This window comes from Raphanus sativus, chromosome 5, assembly GCF_000801105.2.
Source record: "Raphanus sativus cultivar WK10039 chromosome 5, ASM80110v3, whole genome shotgun sequence".
Lineage (NCBI taxonomy): Eukaryota > Viridiplantae > Streptophyta > Magnoliopsida > Brassicales > Brassicaceae > Raphanus > Raphanus sativus.
The window spans coordinates 19,057,983-19,067,962 of NC_079515.1; positions in this window are offsets into that span (position 1 = coordinate 19,057,983).

The following is a 9,980-nucleotide window of genomic DNA, read 5'->3' on the forward strand; positions in this document are numbered from 1 at the left end:
TCAAGATGGAGTACTTCATATGGGAAACGAGTCAACTACCCCTATCCTAGGTCGTGGAAAAGTGGTGTTAGAGTTTAGTTCTGGAAAAACCCTTGATCTCAAGGATGTACTTCATGTACATGGAATTAGGAAAAACTTAGTCTCTGGTAGTGTTTTAAATAAATATGGTTTTAAACAAGTGTATGAATCCGATAAGTATATCTTATCAAAGTGTGATGTATTTGTTGGATTTGGATATTTCTGTAATCGAATGTTTATGCTTAATATTAATAAAGTTGTCAATTCTGTTTATATGTCAAGTTCTAGAAAAAATGATAGTTCTTTGTGGCATGCTAGATTAGGCCATGTACATTATAATCGTATGATTAATATGTCTAAAGAAGGGTTAATTCCAACTTTTGATATAAATTTAGAAAAATGTAGTACTTGTATGTTAACAAAAATAATTAGGCAACCATTTAAAAGCATTGAAAGAAATTCCGTAGTGCTAGGACTTATTCATAGTGATCTATGTGATTTGCATGCTACACCATCTTTAGGAAACAAGAAGTATTTTGCAACTTTCATAGATGATTATTCTCGTTTCTATTATGTATATTTATTACATGCTAAAGATGAGGCCCTAGATAAATTTAAGATTTATAAAACTGAAGTTGAATTAGAACAAAATGGTTTGATTAAGAAGTTACGCACTGATAGAGGTGGAGAGTATTATGATCCTGTATATTTTCAGTCTGTAGGCATTATACATGAAACTACAGCTCCGTATACACCACAACAAAACGGTGTATCAGAAAGGAAAAATAGAATCCTAAAAGAAATGGTTAATTCCATGTTATCTTACTCGGGATTAAGTGACGGATTTTGGGGAGAAGCCATGTTAACGGCTTGTTATTTATTAAATAGAGTTCCTAATAAAAAGAATAAAATTACCCCTTATGAACTTTGGTACAAGAGAAAACCAAATTTGAATTATCTTCGAGTTTGGGGATGTAGGGCTGTTGTAAGACTACCCCAACCCAAGATTAAAACCTTGGGAGAGAGAGGTATTGATTGCATTTTTATTGGATATGCAGAGCATTCCAAAGCTTATAGGTTTTATGTAATAGAACCTAATGATTCAGTAGCAGTTCATACTGTAATTGAATCAAGAGATGCAATATTTGATGAAAATCGTTTTTCATCTATACCTATACCAAAGGACTTAGTTCCAAGTTCAAGTGGAATTAATAAAGGAGCTGAAACTTTTGTGCCTCCTGACATGTCACCTATGCTCCGTAGGAGCAAGCGAGGAAGGATTGAGAAATCATTTGGTCCTGATTTTCAAACATATTTAGTTGAAGGATCAAGAGATGAGATTGGTCTCCAACACTCATATTGTTATCATATTGATAATGATCCAAGAACTTATAGTGAGGCTATGAAGTCTCAAGATGTTGCTTTTTGGAAAGAAGCGATAAATGATGAGATGGACTCCATCATGGGAAATAATACTTGGATTTTATCGGATCTCCCACCTGGTTGCAAGCCTTTAGGCTGCAAATGGATCTTCAAAAGGAAGATGAAAGTTGATGGAACAATAGACAAGTTTAAAGCACGATTAGTTATTCAAGGCTTTAAACAAAGGGAAGGTATTGATTATTTCGATACATATGCTCCAGTCGCTAGGATCTCTTCTATAAGATTATTAATTGCTCTGGCAGCAATTAAAAACCTTGTGATTCACCAAATGGATGTTAAGACAGCATTCTTAAATGGTATTTTAGAAGAAGAGGTGTATATGAAGCAACCAGAAGGTTTTATTATGCCTGGTAATGAGCATAAGGTGTGTAAATTGATCAAATCATTGTATGGGCTAAAGCAAGCACCTAAGCAGTGGCATCAAAGGTTTGATGAGGTTGTCTTATCAAATGGTTTTAAGTTAAACCAAGCAGATAAGTGTTTATATAGCAAATTTGATGATTCTGGAAACGGAGTAATCATTTGCTTGTATGTTGATGACATGTTAATCTTTGGTACTGACCTTAGACAAGTAGAGCTTACAAAAGTATTTTTGTCATCAAATTTTGCAATGAAAGATATGAGAGAGGTGGATGTGATTCTTGGAATTAGAATCAAACGTGAACACGAAGGACTATCTTTGACACAATCTCATTACATTGAGAAAGTTCTTAAGAAGTACAATTGTGAGAATTGTTCTCCAATGAGCACTCCCATGGATCTGAGTGTGAAGCTTATGCCTAATACAGGACAAGCAGTATCACAACTCGAGTATTCGCAAGTTATTGGCTGCTTAATGTATGCCATGACGAGCACTAGGCCAGATATAGCTTACGCTGTAGGGAGGTTGAGTAGATACACTAGTAATCCTAGTACTCAACATTGGCAAGCCTTAAAAAGAGTGCTCAAGTATTTGAAAGGAACCATTAGTTATGGTTTGACATATGTCGGATTTTCTTCGGTGCTAGAAGGATATTCAGATGCAAGTTGGATTATCAACATAGAAGATCATTCTTCTACAAGTGGTTGGGTGTTTTTGCTTGGGGGAGGTGCCATTTCATGGGCTTCCAAGAAGCAAACTTGCATTACAAGTTCGACTATGGAGTCGGAATTCGTAGCATTAGCAGCTGCTGGTAAAGAGGCAGAATGGCTAAGAAATTTAGTGTACGATATTCCATTGTGGACGAAACCAGTATCACCAATTTCTATCCATTGTGATAGTCAAGCTACCTTGGCTAAGGCCTATAGCCAAGTGTATAATGGTAAGTCTAGACACCTGGGCGTTAGACATAGCGCAGTACGTGAGCTGATCACTCACGGGGTGATTACGATAGAGTTTGTTTGGTCTCAACAAAATTTAGCTGATCATTTGACGAAAGGATTAGCTAGGGACTTAGTGATTAAGTCTGTTAAAGGGATGGGTGTAAAGTCCATTTGAAATCTTTAATTGTGGGATACCCAATTCCCCTCTAATACGACGTTAGAGGCTGAATTCAATGTGGAAAGCCTACACTTAAAGATTGAAGCACATTATTATTATTATTATTATTTTTCATCCCAAGGTATGTGCTTGGACCTGCAAGAAAGAGATAGGTTGAAATATTAATCTTAATAAATACTTTGAAAAAATGCATTTGCAGGTGCATGACTGAAAGTATTTACCTGTATGAGTGTGAAGTGATGCCGCTTCAATAAGCTGGGACTTGGCTTTGTATGCGCTCAAGAATGGATAGGGACACATGGCTTATAATAGTGTCAAGTATAAACATTTAGAGTAGTGTGGAAACACATGTGTGTATTATCTTCATGTGCCCAAAATGGGTTGAAGGATTCAATCCGTAGGACATTTTGATTCTCGGACATTTGGAATGTGTAGTACACTAAGATGGAAATTCAATTATTCGAACATTTTCATTTATGCATGAGTTTGATATATGTATAATTTATTTAACAAATCTATGATTACACTTAAATGGGGGGGGGGGGGGGGGGGGGGGGGGAATGTTATATATTTAAGTGAATAGGTGTAATGTTTCAAGTGAACCATTGCAATTGTTTGTATGAACAGTTGCAACTATAAAAACAAAACATTGCAACTATTGGTGATTGCAACCTTTGGTGAATAACCATATTTATTATTGCAACTCTTGGTGATCAACCATTGTAACTCTTTATCTAACCATTGCAACTCTTCATTAACCATTGCAACTTTTGGTTTAACCATTGCAACTCTTCATTAACCTTTGCAACTTTTGGTTTAACCATTGCAACTCTTGGTTGCAACTCTTCACTCTCTATATAAAGAGATGTTGCCATTGGCAAATGGATATAGAAAAATCAGAAACAAATAGAAGAGATTAGTAGTTAGTAAAAGAGAGAGAGATAAAAAGATTCATTGTTCAAAGATCATTAAAGATCTTTGAAGAAACACATATAAGCACTAAAGCTTTATTTGTTACTCTTGTATCTTAGCCTAGAACAAGAGTGAGACTTTGATTGTCTTATCCTACAAAGGGATTTCGTGTAACCCAAGGTTTGGAATAGGGTCGAAATACTCTTTAAAGAAAGTGACCTCGTGCGCGATTCAATCATTATCCAAATATATAATTCACCACTATTCGGGTTAGAACCCTAATAGCCAACAACCTGAATACTCGAAGATGTTCAATATTCGGATTTCTACCTTTGAGAGCTTCATATGGCGTTTGTGAATTCAACACTCTAGTTGCGACTATATTGATAAGACTTTTGTCATGCCTAACTCCTTCTCCCCATAAATAATTTGATACGTTCATATTTTTAGTATGTTTCTAGTCATCTCCAACAGAATTCTGTTTCGACGTTCTACTACTCATTTATGTTAAGGAGAAGAGGGAGAAGTTAGATAGATGTTTATTCATGAGGTTTCGCAAAACGACCTGAATTCAATGGATATAAACTCGCCTCGCATGTCCGTTCTAAAATGATTAATAGTCTCCTTTGTTTCTCTTTTGACCATTGTTTTAAATTTCTTAAACTTGTCGAAGGCTTCGCCCTTTTCTTTCAAGAATATCAACCACATTTGACGTGAATAGTCATATATATATATATATATATATATATATATGTATATGTATGTATGTATGTATATATACACATCTGTTTTCCCGGCTGTAGGAGGTGTAATGGGTCAACATAAGTGGCCATGTGTAAGTTCAAGTGCTTGTGTGGCTCGATACGTTGTTGAATTTGGAAACAAGCGTCTTGCTTGTTTTCCAAGTAAGCACGATGCACATGTTTCACTCTCGACGGTAATGTTTGGTAATCATATTACCAGATGATCTTTCACTATTGATCTCATTGTGTTTTCTCCAATATGTCTCAGCATTGCATGCCATTACTAGAATCGGTTTGAGTAATGAGCTGAAAGCAATTAGCGTTTACAATATTCATCAGAATTTTGTATAGTCGATTCTTTGATCTTTTCGCTTGTACAATGAGGTTTCCTTATTTTTCATGGAGTGTGAGATTTTTTTCTTTCATCCTAACTGAATGGCCTGTCCAAAACTAGTGATATTGCTTTTGAGATCTGGTATGAAGTACATACCGGCTAGCATCTTTTTCTCTATGGTTTGACTTATAAATAGTATTGATCATTTGCCTTTGATGCCTATTATTGAATCATCACCAAATATTAGCTTCCATGTAATTGTCTCGTCAATATTTTTTAAGTAGTAACACTTACTAGTCATATGATTACTTACCCCATTATCCAGGTACCATATTTTATCATTATCGGAACATGCTCCAAATTCTTTTGGTTTCATGTTTTTTCATTAAGATAGACTACCTCATGCATCATTAAGTCATCAGCCTCTTGTGTGTCATCGTGTTTGTTCTCATATGATTCCTGAAGTTTTGGTAGTCTTTCGGGGCAAATAGAAGCAAAGAGTCCGTCTTTATCGCAACGAAAACAAGTGATTTTTGAGAGATCAATGGCTCGGAATGATCTTTCACGACCTCTTCCTCTATTATATAAACGTCCTCCTCGACCCATGTTTCGATAATCTCCTTTATACTCACGATTTGACTGAGTATGTTGTGTCTCCGAGTTTGCATACATCAACTTTCTTTGATCTTTTGACCTTCTTCCTTGTCTTCACCAATCTGTTCTTCATAAGCTTTTACACAGCCAATGATGCCTTCGAAGCTTGTGATTTTTAAATCGAGAATTTGCTCAAGGGATGCCAATAGTGTATATATTTCTTTCGGGGAAGCATTTTGAGAAATTTGTTAATTAGTTTTAGTTCTTCAATGTTATCTCCTAATGCAGCAGATTTCAAAGTTATTTATGATAACTTACCAACGAATTCATCGATTATTTCGGTGTCCTCATCTTCAAACTATCAAATTCTGTCATTAGGGTTTGTATCCTAGCTTCTCTGGCTTTATATGCTCCTAGATGTCGAGCTTTAATCGCGTCCCACACTTTCTTTGCAGGTTCAAGTTCTCCTACTCGTAAAATAAACGTTTATGTAATGGATTGGAAGAGGAGAGATATAGCCATGTCGTTTTTATCACTCTCATTTGTTTCACTCTCCATGATTTTCCAGACTTTTTATACTTTGATAAGAATCTTCATTCGTAATATCTCCCATTGCTCACTTTTTGTATTATGACGTTGCTCTAATATTAATTATTGTTCGAACATGTTCTTACGAACTCAAAGATTATAAGAATAATTCTCTCATTATCTCAAGAAAATAACTTAAAATTTAAGCTCTTTTACTGTTAAATGTTCAAATGTCTGAGAAAGTAATCTTTATCACTTAATCATCCAACCAACTAATACCCAAAAAAAAAAAGAAACTCTCAGTTTTACTAAAATATTTATAAACTAAATATAATCCTTAGCGATAATCGATTTATTTATTATTATAACTTCGATTTATTAAAAAATATATATACCAAGTATAAACTATTTAAATAATAAAAGGATGATAGTTTGAATATTCCAATTTAGATATTGTTGTCTAATCAAAGATACATCAAAAAAAGATATATCACAAGATTACATATATCTCAGAAATTTTAATTGTAGTATCTTGCATTACCTAGTCACCTAGCCTTATAAAATAATGGGTATCTAGAAAAGGAACTTAAGTTGTTAGGATTTCTAGTATTGTTGTAATTACATGATTTGGACTTTTATTATCTGCAAAATTTTCAGGATGAACTTTTTTTTTGACAACGAATGGCTATTTTATTATTCAAACTTGAGGTGGTCTGCGTCGGAATAGAACAAACAATAAAACAAAGCTCTATATGGACAGACCATGCAGTCCTAGTTAATAAAATCCGAAATCTGATTTTGTACTCCTGGAATATGAATGATCTTGAATTCTTGGAAGCATATCTGCAGAGTTTCTATCCTCTTCAGTTATGTTGGAAAGTTTGGCCAAGCATGAGACTCCTTATTCATAGAGATCAAATCCTTACAATCCGTCTCAAATCTCTGACATGCCGAGTGTTGAAACATACTCTCCATCGTCCATCATAGTGCTTTCACTTCTGAATGCAAGGCCGATTCTCGCCGTAGATAATTTTGTGTCCCCATAAGTTTAACATTCTCCAAGCTATCCATCCAAACTCATCTACACCCGTTGAACTGTGTTGTGGATGTCCAAAACCCATCTATCATACAGATATTACCCAATCTTAAGATTTGAGGTTCCTTGACACTATGCTCTTATGGAATAGGTGACGCCATCTCGTTTGAATTAAACAAGTTTTGACATTCATTCTATGCATAATGAACTATCTCAGATGGATCTATGTCTATTCCCCTAAAGAATTTGTCATTTCGGGTCTTCCAAATATACCAGATTATTCAAAGATAAGGATCTATGTCTAATTCTGGTTCGACAATGATATTTTTTCTTCCGAATAAATAATCTATACTAGCATAATTACTCAGAACCAGAAAGATATCTGAACTTATTGGTGTTGTTAATAGGGACCAAGCTTGTAAAGATGACGAGCATTTGAAGATGGCGTGAATAACAGACTCTTCTTTTTCTTCATATCGTGGATAATAATTATCGCATCTCTTATTAAGCTATATCAAATTCTTTTTATCGCTACATGACATGTTATCAATTATCATATAAGATGACATATCTCTTGAGAACTTTTATCATCTAAGCAAATGGTTGAAGTTTAGTTACATTGAGTTTCAATACCTCATTTTTTTCTTCAGTGTTCGATAAATTGAGTTCCAATACCTCATTTTCTTCCTCAGCCTTCAATAAATTCTGAGTTACCATTATCCAGGATGAATTTTATAGTCTGGTAATTTACTCACTTTATTTTTAATGTATTTAAAATGTGACACAAGTTTGACTGATCCAGTTTAAATTATTAGATAATTTCACGTTTAAAAACGTGATCACTGATTTGAATTTTAGAGCATTTTCAATCTTTTTATTTTACAAAATTCTATTTTTGAGTGAATGTTTTTCAATTCTACTTTATAATGAAGTAAAACTTAATCTTACTCTAAAAAAATGAAATAATCATACTCAGTATTTTAAATTTTACGCATTAATTAATTTTTTCATTCCAGATATAATAACTATAATAAAATTTTTTTATTAGAATTGCTTTATTTGTTTTTTTGATCAACTGAATTGTTTATTAAATTTAGAATTGCTTTCCAAGATAAAATAAAACTAATGATTGGAAATGGTTTCAGACATTAAAATAGAATTTCCTTATTAAAATAAAATAAAATTACACACTGGAAATGGTTTCAGATATACTCCTTCCGTTTTATTTTATTTGTCGTTCTAGACTTCGACATACAGATTAATAAAATATTTAAGTTTGTATATTTACTAGATAAAAATATCATTACCAATACAGCTAACCAGATTTCAACCAATAGAAAAATAGCTTAGAATAAAAAGTTAATAAATTTTGTATTGAAATCATAAAACGACACTTATTTTGAAACAAAAATTTTGCTCTAAAACGACATATAATTCGAAACGGAAAGAGTATATGTTAATTTTTCCTCATGTAGGAACCGCTAGATTACTTGGTTATTTTTGCCAGCATCTTTCCAAGATAATTAATGATCTAATTGGTAAGAGGTGATAAAGTGTGACACTCCACCTTCATTTCATCATATTCATCTCTGCCCAGTCCCCAATGCATGTCTATTTCAAGCTATTCACCTAAAATAAGAAATATTTAAACAATCCAGACAATCTAATTTTCTTATTTTAACTCTGATCAATCACTTCAACACTTACATTTTCTTTAAAGAATGTTAAATTAAATTCGAAAACAAAAAAAAATTACGACGTGTGTGCAGTCGTGTGTGTGACTGTTCTATAATTATATCTGCAATGATTCTGAAAGACTGAAGAAACACTAGATTGCTTTTCCAAAACTAAACAGCTACCGATCATAAGACCCCAATTGCTTTTCCAAACAAGGATTTACAATGTTAGGAACGAAGGGATTGGTCATTGCGTATACCATTGTGCTCTACATGTAGCTCGTTTGATTTACAAAATAATCTCGAGGAGTTATTTCTTTAATTACTATTCTTGCAAAAAAAATGTAATGGAGTGTAGGACTTAGATAAAAAAAATGGGCAGTAGGAAAGTGGGAGTGACAGGTTGGATTCCCAACTAAAAAGGCGACGGTTGGATTATTGCACCCACATATTTGAATTAGCAAAAATATTATTATTGTACCCACATATTTGAATTAGCAAAAATATTTACACAAATATAAATATATGTTAATATATAAATAAATGTTCAACAGTTTAACAAAAAATATGTGCATATGATCAGTTATGGAGTTAATTGTGGAGAAAAGTATTCTCAGATAATATTTAAAGGTTGAAGTAATGGCATTTTAATCGTTTTCTAGCTATTACATTATTATTTATATATTAAAAGGTATAACCCTACAAACACTGTTCTTATCATCTGTCTGTTGATGGGATCTTTGTGCTTCAACATTAATAATGATGTTTTATTTCCCTAAATTCTATGCTTAATCATGCTTTTCGGTAGATAATTGATGGATTAACTAACATCACATAATGATTAGCCATATTTGACCTCCCCATCTTCGCTTTTTCATTTATTTAATCTAATTGTAATCGAGTTGAATGTGAAGTTTCACCTCGTAATTTGTTCCCATACTAGTATTGAGCTGCCAATTTGGTCACTCTCTTTTGTTAAATCACTTCCCATGTTCACACGGATGTTATTAATTGAAAAATAGTTTTAAAATAGTTTATTTTATATGGTTATTAAATTGGAATAAGGAATAAACTAAGTATCCAAGATAATGCTAAAGCTTTACAATAAGTATTGACAGACAAAAAGAAGAAGGTTAATGTTGGTTCTGGTTGTCGTTTAACCGGTTTGGTTGAAGTGATCACTGTAAGAGTTGCAAAAAAGAAGAAGAAAAGAAGT